This window comes from Parus major, chromosome 7, assembly GCF_001522545.3.
Source record: "Parus major isolate Abel chromosome 7, Parus_major1.1, whole genome shotgun sequence".
Taxonomy (NCBI): domain Eukaryota; kingdom Metazoa; phylum Chordata; class Aves; order Passeriformes; family Paridae; genus Parus; species Parus major.
Genome location: NC_031776.1, coordinates 12215698 through 12228833, shown reverse-complemented (window position 1 = coordinate 12228833; position 13136 = coordinate 12215698). Strand labels below are relative to the sequence as shown.

General features: G+C 46.7%; 1 protein-coding gene across 1 annotated transcript in view; it reads right to left on the bottom strand.

The window, feature by feature from the left end:
• Positions 1 to 1187: 1187 nt before the first annotated feature.
• Positions 1188 to 13136, bottom strand: part of INO80D (INO80 complex subunit D) — a 61798-nt gene continuing 49849 nt past the window's right edge. The window contains exon 13 of the mRNA XM_015634818.3: positions 1188 to 1785. The gene's annotated coding sequence lies outside the window, so the exon portion shown is untranslated. The remainder of the gene's footprint in view (positions 1786 to 13136) is intronic.

The following is a 13136-nucleotide window of genomic DNA, read 5'->3' as shown; positions in this document are numbered from 1 at the left end:
CGGGGCTCTGGGGCCGGGCACGGCGGGCACAGAGCGGGGCCCGCTCGGTGCGTGAGCCCCGAGCTCCATCTAGCGGGGCCGGGCCGGTCTGTAGAGCCCCGCGCTGCCGGGGACACCGCTGCCTCCGGGGACACCGCTGCCTGCGGGGGCTGCCAGCCCCCGCCCAGAGCCCCTGCCGCCGCTGGACTGCCCACAGGGCCCGTGTCGGTGCAGAGGAGACCAGAGCCAGCAGAAGGCTCCTGGGCATAATGACAGGCAAGGAGAGCCCGTGCTGCCGAAAGGAGCGGGGAACTCGGCCGGGCAGAGTGGTTTCGGTGGCAAGGGGCTGTCCCCCCGCTGCACACGCGGCCCCAGAAAAAGAATCACCCACGAATATCACGCCGGGCTGATCTGCATCCCGTAGGGCCTTCCCGGGCAGAGCTGGCACCGGGGCTGGTGTGCCAAGGTACGATAACATCAACTCAGATGGCTGCTGTACCTGGGGCAGAGCAAGCACATCCCAGGGTGAGAGTTTAGCCAAGGAATTCGGTGGGGTGAGGAATGTTTGCATCTTCTCCCCCTTTCTAAACCCCAGTGCTTTACCGATAACAGCTGCTGGCTTTCTAAATCACTCTTTGCGTCTCTTCTCTCTGGCTCTTTCTCTCAAAGATTCTTCACTAACTCATGGAAAAGTTCACAGGTTGCTTTTATGAGTAAGTTACTTATAATCTGCTGGCTGTTTAAGTATAGTTCCCTAGATATTTTCGATTTTATTTTCTCTGTAAACTTGGAGAAGGAATGCAGACAGATTCAAGGCCTAGGTGACATTTTCAGACACTGCTCTGCTCCAGAAGTCACAAGGTTTGAGCTGTGCACCCCATTCTCCAAGGAGAATTAACACATCCCTCCCACCAAAGAGAGAAGGTTAGATAGTCACTTCTACCATTGCTTTTTGACCAAAGGGCACAGTATTTGGTGTTCTTGTGAAGTCCTGAGAGCACATTTGGCATGAGGTGAGGGGAGCTGCTGCCCAAACCTAGTGTCCAGGTGGTGTTTGAAACCCATACTCCAGAGGAGAGGGAGGTGGATCAACCCTTCTCCTGGCTGGGTCTCCTTCCCCCACCATTTATCAGTGCTTAAATAAAACAAGGTTGCAGCACAGAACATCATGAGATTTTCCCTAAAAAAATGAAAGAAAGCAACAGAAGTTTATTTACCCTCTTTATTTAAGTCAATGGGGCAAGAGTTCAGTTTTTTCTCTGCAGCATTGAGAGCAGCCACTTTTCTAAGGAAGAGCAGAGTTTGTCACTGAGGCTTTAGGGAAAGTTCAGCTCCTAGAAGGTAACAGAGGGTCCCTGCTTCCTACAGGATGGAGAAGAGCTGCAACCACCTTCTGTGTTTCTCCAGCTTTGCGTTGACATTTTTATTTTACATTGCTCCGTATCAGCTCAGGGCCAGCCTGGCCCACAGGCAGCTGATGACATTTCCAGTCATCGGCATTTTTCCAGTTGAGCTGAGATTAAGCCAGTGTCTTCTCGTAAGGACTTGTACATGAAAAGACTGAGAGAGCGCTAACAGCCTCATCAGTGACCCAGGCTTTCCTGCGGTTCCCCTGCCATCGTGGTGCCTGCTGTGTTTCGGAGCTGGTGCCACCTGCACCTGGAAAGGTTCAGGGAGGGCTGATGGCCGAGCCAGCAGAGTGCTGTGCTGTGCTGGCACTCAGACCTCAGGCACTGCCGACTCCAACACCGTGGCTGGCTGTTTCCACCTGGCGAATCAAACGACTCCAGACATCACCCACCTCTTCTGCCAGAAAAAACAGAATAAATTGTAAGTCAGGGTCTGCAAAAGCTTCGCCAGCAATGCTCCTTCCTGCCTGTGCCCTGGCTGCCCACCTGTTGGCTCTGACCCTCTCTAGGAATAGCGATGGACACCTGATTCCCAAATCGCATTCGATGCTCCAGGGCACAAGTTCATACAAAGGATACCAAATGGTCTTAGACAGCTTTTCTGCACCTGAAAACATCACCACTTTAAAGTCTTTTAGTTCTGACTTTCCCAGGTTGTATCAAGAACTTGACTCAAAAGAACACAGCTTGCAGCCCTGTGAGACACCAAGCCTTGGACATATAAAAGCGTATGGAGAAACACATTTCTCCATGTATGAAGCTTGATTTTATGTGGTCTGGACATTGCCTTATGGAGAAAAGGGCAAGACAGGTAAAAAAATGACAGTCTGTTTCATGGATGCACACACACACCCCACAACACACTGGCTCATTTCATTCTGAGAAATCCCTTATAAAGGCCCCCACATTGGCACTCTGGCAGGGGAAGCTGTGGCTTACTCAAATATGTGTCCACAGATTCACAGTGAACAAACTAGGTACTGGCATTTAAGAAGGCAGAAAAAATGGCATGTGTGTCTTGGCAGGTGTCTGTAATAACAAATAGCACTAATCATAATAACAAAAATTACAATAATCATAAGATTCAGTAATAAAGGACCCTGCATACTGCCAGCTGGACTGAATTGCCTGTGCAGAGCAGTCCACAAGCTCTCCCCACTCAGAAGGCAGAGATGCCACATTATCAAATGTTCCTTATTAGTTATCAAATACGTTCCTTATCTGGAGAGAGCCTATGAGCGTGGGCTGCTTCCCCTGGTCTCTTTACCCACAACAAAATCTTCCACCAGCAGTGAACAAATCCCTTACATCGTAGGCATTCACCAGAAATCAAAGCCCTGGCAAGTTATTATTGCCCTGACATTCTTCCCAAGAGGAGGTTAATGCTGAGTTCTTTATCCCTTCTCTATTCCTGCTTTCCCTGACAACCTTGATTTTTTTGCATTTGCAGGCAGTTCTGCTCTATTTGACACAGCTCACTCGCCTGTCTAATGGCTTCACATCATCCGTCTGTCCTGCGGAGCAACAGCCCCCACGGCAGCTCGCTCTGCCTGTCCCACCTGCATGCTCAACCTGATGTTTCCTCAGCAATTCAGCTTTGGAAATACATCTCCTTCTCATCCAGTGCAAGGGACGAGCTGAAGCCGTGAATGCCAGCCTTGCACAGCACTGCCCACAGCTGGACTGTGAGGAGGTGGCAGCCTCGGCCCTTTCTGAGAGGTGAAGAGACAGGGGCAGGCAAAGGAAGGCATCCCCTGGCCAGGCAGAGGGCTGATCTGCTCAGAAGCCAGCCAGCCTCAGATGCAGGAGGAACTGCAGGCACTTCTTCAGCTGTACCCCTATGGGATGGAGGGCACAGGAGCTTGGGGGACAGGCAGCTGCTCCCGCAATTGAATGTTAGAATTAAAATAACGATTTGCCATGTGTTGTACTCCGTGTATCCCTGGGGCTTCTGGCTCCTGGCTGGGCAGCAGAGAGCCCAAGAGATAGGTCAGTACCATGAGCATTGCCACTCACCCACAAAGCAATCTGGCAGCTGAGGTGCCTACATATAATTTTGTTTCCTAAGAGCAATGTTTCTATTTCCCCAAGAAGGCCTCCTGGGCCCCACCCCAACAGCCCCATAGGCAATATCTCAGGGCTGCCATGGGCAAGACTGGGATAATCTGCTGCCTTAGCCAGCCACGCACCCCTGCCCTGGCCCACTGCTGAAGCTCCTGTTGTCACTGCCTGTCTCTGAGGGGCACATAGGTCCAGGGAGCAAACTCCATCTGTATTCCCCTAGTGTGACATCCCACTGGGTGGGATGTGAAGGTGTTGGAGTTGCTTGAGCTCCTGCCAGCCTGGGAGCATTGTAGGAGAGCTCTGCCTGCTGACCAGAGCCCCAGAACATGACAGAAAGCCATGTGTGCTGACAGAGAGCACAGCAATGGCCTTCCTGTGTGCTGTCAGAATGAGGGTTTGGAGCTGTTATGTTTTCTGTGTACAGTGAGATCAAAATATGAGCTTTCAAAATGACTTGAGATTAGCTGGAGGGAAACAACAGGGAGGGGAGTGCACAGCACATCCCTGCTTGATTTAACTGCTTGCACACCACGCACACACTGCCCTTCTGCAAAGCCCAGGCAATGTAGCCCTTGTGGGCTCCAGAATATTGCACCCTTGGCTGAGGGCACATGGGTCCTCTTCATAAGTGACCAAGGCTATTCTGGGCTCAGCAGAGGGCCAGTTAGGTCCCCTGGGCCTAAATCTCCCCTTCTGGCTCTGGTACAGCGTCTCAACTGGGCTAGAATACCCTGGAGTGAGGTTCAAGGTGATCTCGAGTCCTCAGCAGTAATCAGGTGTGCTGAAGAGAACCATAGAGAGGTGTTCCCAAAGCCACTGGAGGACAGGGAGAGAGCAGGAGCTGCTGTTTTGGCAAGCATGCCTGCCACTGGACATGCTGATGAGCCATCCCCACCACGCTGTGCACAGCCACACCAGCCTGTCTGCCTGCCTGCCTGCCTGCAAACCAAGCAAATTCCAGCTGTATACATGCTTAAGATATGCAGATACATGAGGCACAGGCTTCAGACACCAAAATACCTCATTGTACTTGCAAATGCAGCATCTCAGTATTTAAGTGCACAGAATTTGCAGGTGCCATTAATTTTCCCCACAGTTTGGTATCTGGTGGCAAGAGAGCTATCAACAGGAGAGCACACCTGCAGTTTTGAGGCTGCCTTAAAATCAGTAACAAAACAGCTACAAAACCCAGAATCAAACTCAGGCAAGCTGATGAACCTGCAGAAGAGCCATCCCAGCAGGACAGGGCAGCTGTTGTCACCTGTAGAGCCAGGCAGGCACAGTTCCTGTGTCACTAAAAGGACCATGAGACCCATTTACTTGACAGCCTGTTAGTGTGGAAGCTGCTGCCAACCAGCCTGTTCTCTCTCCTGAAGAAGAGCCCAGGTGATAAATACCCAACAGGAGCTTTTTCATCACAAAAGAGGAAAAAATTACCAGCAAGTGATACACTCTTCTAGTAAAGCTTCTTTCCCATCAGACTGTCATGGGTAACTGCCAAAAAAATGTTCAGAGTGGAAGATGAGACAAGGAAAAACTTAGAGAGGTTCATTACACCTTAAAATGAGATACATGTTCAGAGCAGCGGTTAGGAAAGGAGTAGCATCAACATTGTCTGCAGGTCCCCAGCAAATTAATGCATCTTACCCAGTGTCACCAGCAAAGGGCTGGTGAAGGAAGTGGAAACTTTACTGTAAAGCATGCAATTCTTGGTGAGATATGGTGAAAAGAAAGAACCAGGAGCCTCTTACTTTCCAAAGGAGGCTGGGGGGAGTCATGTGCTGGAACTCACCTAGAGCTGATGGAAACTGAAACCAAGGAGGATCACCCAGGTTGCAAGTGGGATTTCTGCAGCAGACAGATGACTGGCTGCATCAGGACAGCCCCTAGGAGAGGTGGGATGGATGGCAGTCATGACTTTTGTGCAGGTGAAGTAAATCAGTTTGGGGGAAAAAGCAGGTTTAGTAAGATCTAGGATTCAAATGCAGGGTTTTCATTAAGTATAAATATATTGTCCCTCATGTTGGTAAGTATTTTCTTCTTATGAAGTGGTCTGGATTTCAGTCTTTGCTGCCTCCTCCATCACATGGCATGGAAACACCTCACAGTCACATGCTTCCTTGCTTCCTCTTCAAGATATTCCCAAGAGGTAGGAAGGTGCAATTAGCAGCCTACAGCATCAAGAAGCCTGTGCAGGAACATAGGACATTTCTGGTTTAGCCACAGGATGACCAAGTGTCTGAGCACAGGACCACTGGAGCTGAGCCTCATAAGACAGCCTCAGAGGACACCATGAAGTGCTGGGGAAAAGTTTCTGAGCAAACCAGCATAGTGGGGGCTGTACTCGCTCATCCAGCTGCTAACGTGGAGGAGGCTCAGGAGCATGAGGGAAAGGGGAAGCCCATCTTCCTACATGCCCAGTAATAGTGCAGAGGAGGAAGGAGAACAGTGTTCAGACACTGGAGTTTGGTCTCATCTGTATCTGGTCATAAGTGAAAGCTCTCCTAAACAGCTCCCTGCAAGACAATCTGTGGGTTTTCCTGTGGATAGGTTAAGTGACTCTCAGATTAGAAAGTGCTGAGCAGTGCTCCTGGTAGTTTATCTTTGTTAATGCTTCCTTTAAGCTCCTATTTCAGACAATGCAAGTGATGACTCTTTTAATAAAACTTGGCCATAGAAGTTACATTAGCACAGGACAGGGCAGGTAGTACAAGCTCACCTGTGGAGATTGCCATAAGCCTGCAAAGCCACGCGTTACCTTTCAGAGAGGGGCCTGTAAACCAGGTGTATTTTAAAACCTCACAATTGGTGTTTTGTGTGGTGACACCCAGCCTTCGGTGGCAGACATAAGAAAAGCCCCAAACAAAAGTCCTTCCTAGGAAAGATATGACAGATGATAGAGAAGTCTCAAGGAAAAAAGGTGTTTGCAGAGGTGCAGGAGCTTCACCCAGTGAGTCTGGAGCTGTCAAAACCAAGGTTGTCAGGATAATTGAAAAAAACCAATTTATTAAAGAGTAATTAGCTAAAATGAAGGAAATGTATTTCCACAGCTCTGGAAACAGGATATACTGTTTCACATAGTGGAAGAGCCTAGTGGGATGTTTTGACATACATACTAAGGCATTGAAGAGCTGCAGCCTCTTTAGGAAATTAAGTAATGAGAGTGAATAGGAATAAAGGAAAGTGCCTCTTTGGAGCACATGAAAGGACTCCAGATGCATACACGGCTGTGACTGCTTCATATTGTTTGGGACTTCAAATTCTGAAAACAAGAGAGACAATCCTGATGAAAAATGTAAGTCCTCACCTGAATGCTATAAAGACAGAATCAAATTTAATGTTAAAGCTCAAATACAGAAAGGAAATGCAAGAGGAAATGAAAAGTGAAAAATAATCTTCCCTCGAAAAAAATAATAAAGATATTCCACTTCCCCATGCTCTCCCTTATCTCACATCACTTGGGAAGCATTGATTCTGCTCACATGTGAGCTTCTGCACAGACTATGCCACACATTGCAGGATGTAATTTCTTGGTTTGAAAAGAACAATTGGAACTGAGAGCCCTGTCGTGCTTGTCAGCATCCCCAGCTCTACAGGTCACACACACAGTCATCACCATCCAGGTGCTAGCTGGCAGCTCTGTCATGGCCACTCTGGAATAAACCCAGCACAGAACAGGAACTACCGTGGGTTGATTATTAAAAACCCAGGCTACACTTATATTAAAAAAAACAACCTTCTACAATGGTCTGCTGCTCAGTGCCCAGTGTTTGGGCAATGAAATGAAAGCAGAAATGCAAATCTAAAGATGATGGACCAAGCAGGTCTAGTCCCCCTCTGTGTCAAACAGCAGCACCTTTGCCCTGCCCATGGCCATGGCTTCTCATTATTTGCTTCTTCCAGGGCCCAGCACCATGTGCAGCACTACCCACACACTTGCTGGGACCACTTCAAACAGCGCTGTCAGACTGGCACAGGTCTGGTCTGGAGGACACAGCTCTATTTGGGTGTAGTTCAGGCATGGAAGGACTAAGCAGGAGAGCCCCTGCCAGGAAGGCTCATTCACTGAATCTCAAATAAGAATATCCTACAGTCCTGCCTTAGCTGTACCAAAGTCTGTGATGACAGCACTCTGCACTCTTCTACCACTGCACGTTTTTTGCGGGCCCAAGCAGGCTGCTCCCACCTGGAGAGCAGCTCAGCAGGCACTGGTCCCCCGGGCCCTGCCCTGCAGCTGGGGCAAACACACCTCTGCAGATAACACTGCTAATGTCAGATTATGTCCTTTGAGACACCAGAGCTCTGCTCCACCACCTGCTGTTGGGGTGACGGCAGAGGAGAACACCAATGCCTTCATTCTGCACCTCCACCCTGAATGAATACAGCATTTCTCTCCTGCACAGATCGTGACAGTAGGATTGTTAAAAGGTTGTCATGCAGTCAGATAGGCCATTAGCAAGGAACAATCCCTAGGTAAATAATTAGCAAATTACATGTTTGACAATAAATGGAGAAAACTTAATTCTTGATTGTTAACAGTCTGGCATCTTTCACATTAAAATTACAGCAAATAAGCAATTTCACATTGCAGGTCTTACACAGTAATATTTTCCTTTGCCAAGCCATTTTCCCAGAGTAAACAAAGAACTCTGAGAATACTTATCTAAGTATAAAATCTTGGAAGAAAAATAAACAGAATTATGTCCAAAATGAAAAATAAAATTGCATGTGTCGGTTTTACAGCACTGGGAATGCCATAAAACTTAATACTCCAAGTGCAAGAGGTTGAAGCTGTTAGCTGTCATTAGTGCATCCCTTCTATTGAACACCATCTTCCACTGCAAATCAAGTCCCAAACAGCTGGTGAAAAAACAAGAGGCAGAAAGAAAACAAGAGGCTGAATTGTGAAGTATATGGATGATTTGTTCTTATGGCATTAGAGATGACCAAAGCAAAAAGAGGAGTTTCTTTTATAGTTCTGATGTATTTTAAGAATTTTGTACCACAGGCTGCATTTCAATTACAGGACCAGAGTGTTACAACAGATGGGACATGATGCTTAAAACCCACCAGTTTTCCAGACAGGAAGTCTCACACCAGGATGGCCACCCATATAGGACAGGGTAAGTAATGTGGGCTGGGGGCCTGATAAGGCAGCAAGAGAATTAAAAGTAATTGTCACAGCTGCATGGACTGCAAACTGGAGCTTTGGAGAACTGCAAACAAGAGTTTGGTCCACTGGGATAAGGTGGGATCTAAGACAGCAAAATCTGCAGTTTGTTCACCAGAGACAGTCACTGAGCAGCACAAAGACAGAACAAAGGCAAGGAGGCAGACGTGGAGCAGAGAGCATACAAGGGGATGGTGAAGCCAGCTGTGCTGCCAGGTGTCACAGGGATGCTGAGGTGCATGGGACAATGGGCAGCCTCTGAGATGGACTTCCAAAATGCATGCAGACACCAGAACAGAAAGAAAACTGAAAGAGACGCTTTTTGTGTCACTCACTGATTCTGGACAGATTGAGTTACATTGAGTCACTGTCTCTTTTCTGCTTATATCCTCCATCATTTTCTGTACAGTTTAGATTATATTTGGAGTCACTAGAAGATCTATGCATTGTTTGTCTCATTCATACTCAGCTTAGACCAGCCTAATGGGGATTTTGGCATTGGTTAACAGCACCAGTCACAAAATCCAGCAAGAAGCAGGAAGAGACAGATAGAAAGCTTGTGGATAAATATCCTGTGTTACTGCAGGGAAATAAAGGAAAAGAGTGCCTGCAAGTATTCAATTAATTGAGAGTTAAGCTGCCACCCAGCAGCCTTGTTCTCTGTCACCTGGCAAAGGCAGATGGCATCAGTGCTGCCTGTGGGCAAAGCGTGCCCAAAGCCAGGGAGCATTCAAAGAGGCACAGCCTGATCTCTGTGAAACACTTGGCTCCCCATAGCACAGGGCTGTGTGACAGTAGCCAACATCACAGCAAACCAGGATGAGCAGGACTGGTAGCTTCTAAAGCATTTTTAATAGGAAATGGTGTCTGATAAAGACATCATCTTTTTGGCATGTCATCACAGAAAATTTGCTACAGGCAGCCAGCTTACCAGGACAAGCAAAATATCACAGAAGCTTTACTGAATTTTTCTAAGATTATTTGTCAACATCCTCATCCCCATCACCTTTGAAAGGGCCAACTGAGACCTTGCCTGATTCTAATTTCATAATTAGGGATATTAGGAATAGCTCTGCCAAGCAAAGTCTCATACCTGGGCAGATAAAAGAGATGAGTGAAGAGGATAAGTTTTGACAGGGAACAAGTCAGAGTTCTAGGAATCTAATTTTGCTTACCAGAATCTCTTCAGCAACAATTTTAGTTGCAGTCTGAGGGGAAAGGAGATGGAGAGGACAAGACAGAAACATTGTATAGAATGAGCAAAACACTGGGAAAAAAAAAAAAAAAAAAAAAAAAAAAAAAAAAAAAAAAAAAAAAAAAAAAAAAGAGGAGGAAAAAACAACCTAAAAGCTATATTAAACAGTAGGACCCAAGGGAGAACAGAAGTAAAAATGAGATTATTAACAGAGGAAACTGCCTGGCTCCACTGAGCAAATGTTGGTAAACAGAAAAATTTAATTCTGCAGAATTAAACAAGGCATTAAACTAGTTGGGGGGAAAAACAAAACGAAATAAAACAAAAACCAACAAAAAACCAATAATCACATGCTCTCAGAAATAAGTCAAGTGGCTTTACTGACTTGAACACTCAACTGGACTAAAAGAGCTCTTTACTAAAGCAACCATAGCAAATGTATGCAAATTGCTGAAAGCACAAATTATAGAAGAATGCACATTTAAGGAGGTATCCTCTGCTGATGCTAATACTTCTGCCTTGGTTCAGGCAGTGAGTTTAAATATCTGCAGCCACAGGCAACAGGAACATGCATAGAAGAACCCTATGTGTCTTGGATTTCACCCATCCATATCTTTTTGGGCACTTAAAGAATCACTCCTTAAACCTCTTTAGCCATCCAGGTGGGTTCTTCATAATGGGGAGATGGCAAAGAACATTTTCCCCTTGCAAATGGAAAATAAAATCCAGCTAAGGTTTAAGACCTGCCCAGAACTGGTTGAAGGAACTTTAATGGTCCTGGGACTCAGGCAGTTCTCCTAACCTTGAAAGGGACTGGCACCACCATGGAGAGATACAGGGAAGCTGTAACCATGTACCGCATGTCCCATGTGGAAATGGCAACAGCAGTCACTTTGGGTAATTCTGTGAACAGTTTCAGGGACTGGTTCTGCACAAATTCCACTGGCACAAATGTGGACCAGCTCTGCCAATGAGGCAGTATTATAACTGAGACTCACAGCTTGAAATCAAACCTTGGCAGAGTACTGGCCCAGATCTGACATAAATCAGCCTCTCTGTTCTTGCTGATGCTTTGGCATAAGTTGGCTGAGGAAGAGATGTTGCTACCCCTTCAGCTGGAGTTTGGACCCAATGCGTTCTTTCCTGAGTGTTGCCACTCTCAGCACATGCAAAGCCTTGGTGCAAGAAAGCTGCAGCTTGAGGAGAAAGGTTTCAACACACTTAAAATCCTAGGAAAAATGGGATTTTTTTAATCTGTGAAGTTCTTTTTAGCATGAGCTGCATGCTGTTATGCTGTAGATACTCTGACGCAAGACTAGACAGACAGGGGAGGATGCTGTATCAGATGCCAGCTGTGCTCCTGACACAAGCCTTTGCCCTCCCTGGGTCACAGCACAGGCTCGTGGCACTGGTCTGTAGCTGGGAAGACCCTCTCCCCTGTCACCAGAGCACTTTCTCTTCTGCTGCAAAGGGCCATCACTACATCCAGCACAGTTGCAATGGGAAAGCTGGAAGTGTTTGAAGTGCATGACACCCTCCCAGGAAACGTGGGCTTGCTGAACACAAGGGAGCTGTGAAACTCACTGTTCAATGTGACAGCATTTAGGGCTGCATCAGCTGCCAAGCCAGCGTCAGCTGCCTGGCAGGCACCACAGTAGGGCCCCACAAGTCAGATTTGCAGGAGTACCCCAGGGCTGGCTGATTACAAGGGGGTTTTTCCACCAGAGTTGCACAGTATGAAAGTAAACACTTTGAACAGGCAGGAAGCAGAAGCTGGTGCACAAGCTGAGCAGAAACAATCAGAGCCAGACTGAGTTTCTGCTGCGGGACTCTCCTCCACACTATGGAGGAGATGTTTGCTATCACAAATGAGATGTGGGTGGTGAACAAGACTTGAGTCTCTTGGTCCTACGGCCATCTGTCAAGGGAGGTATTGGATGTAGACACAGAACTTCTGTACCACTGTTACCCTACAGAAGCACAAAAATTCACCCGAGTATCAAAAATACTTGGCTTTCAGGGACATTTCTAGCACAATACTTTCATTTTTTCCCCAGATTCAGTGGTACCAAGACTTTCCACTGGCATTTTCCATGATTAGCAATAATAATAAAACAAGCTAGCCATTCCTGGGATGAACCTCATGCCAGCAAACATGACAATCCCATCTCAGCCCCTTAAAACAAGCATCCTGTATCTCTAGTTCAGCTTCAAAGTACCAGCCCTGTGCTTGGGGTATAGGCTCCAGAGGATACTGTGGAAGATGGCCCCATTATTTCCTGCAGATGGGACAATTGCCCGTAACTATGGTGGGAGAGAGGTCCTCTTCACCTCTGCAGGAAGCCAGCTCCCAAATTTAATGAAGGTTTCTCCTTCCAATTCCTTCAATGAATACCAGAGCAACACTTGCTCTTGTAACAAAATGTCACTTGCTTTTCAAGTACAAACTAAATGAGCTTTCCTGAGAAAATAATTGCCAGCTATTAAAAAGCTACTGTTGGAGCTTGAGAGGACTATTAAAATACAAAGAGAAACGTACCACATTCTTCCTGAATTGATACTTCAAACAAAACCTATTTTTGTTTTGAAATGTGGGACTAGAACAATGACCAGTCACTTTTGTAAAGTTTCAGACTGAGAGCCATGTAATCATTTTCTAAGAGCAGCATTTCTGTGTTGTTCATGAAAATAGTGGGGACAAAACCCCACAGGTCAGTCAGTCTCTGCCTTAGTCAGTAGTTTCCATCCATCTCTCATCAAGTCCATGCTGGGGAATATCCCACTCAGGACAAGAGTGGACACATCAGCTTCTGCGAGGGAGTAATCCCCAGGGAAGAGCCCCCATTTTCTTATCTTCCACCTTCTTAGTCCTGTTTACAGCCTCAAATATTACACCCAACAGCAACTTGCTCTTGCTGTTCTCTTAAAAGCAGATCTTAAGTAAGTATTTTCTCCAGAAGAATCAATTCCTCCTCTTGCCATTTTGAGTACTACTTGAGGTGGAGCACTTTGAAGGATCAGCTTTATAATATCCACATGCACAGTCACAATTGCATCAGTAACAGCCCAGAACTCTCTCATCTCTCTTACCCCTAGAGTGTCCAATTGCCACAGGCCAATAACCTTGATAATTCCCTAAAAAGGACAAGCTTGGGCTGAATTTTCTTGATCCATATTGCATTGAACTTACACTGCTGAACTCTCTTTTGTTGACTTTAGGCATCTGTTCTTTTCTGTCATCACTCTGTCTTGATAAAGGTCTGGATGCAACACTTCCAGTGTACTGCCATCTCCTGGGAACACGAGATATTAAAGCACA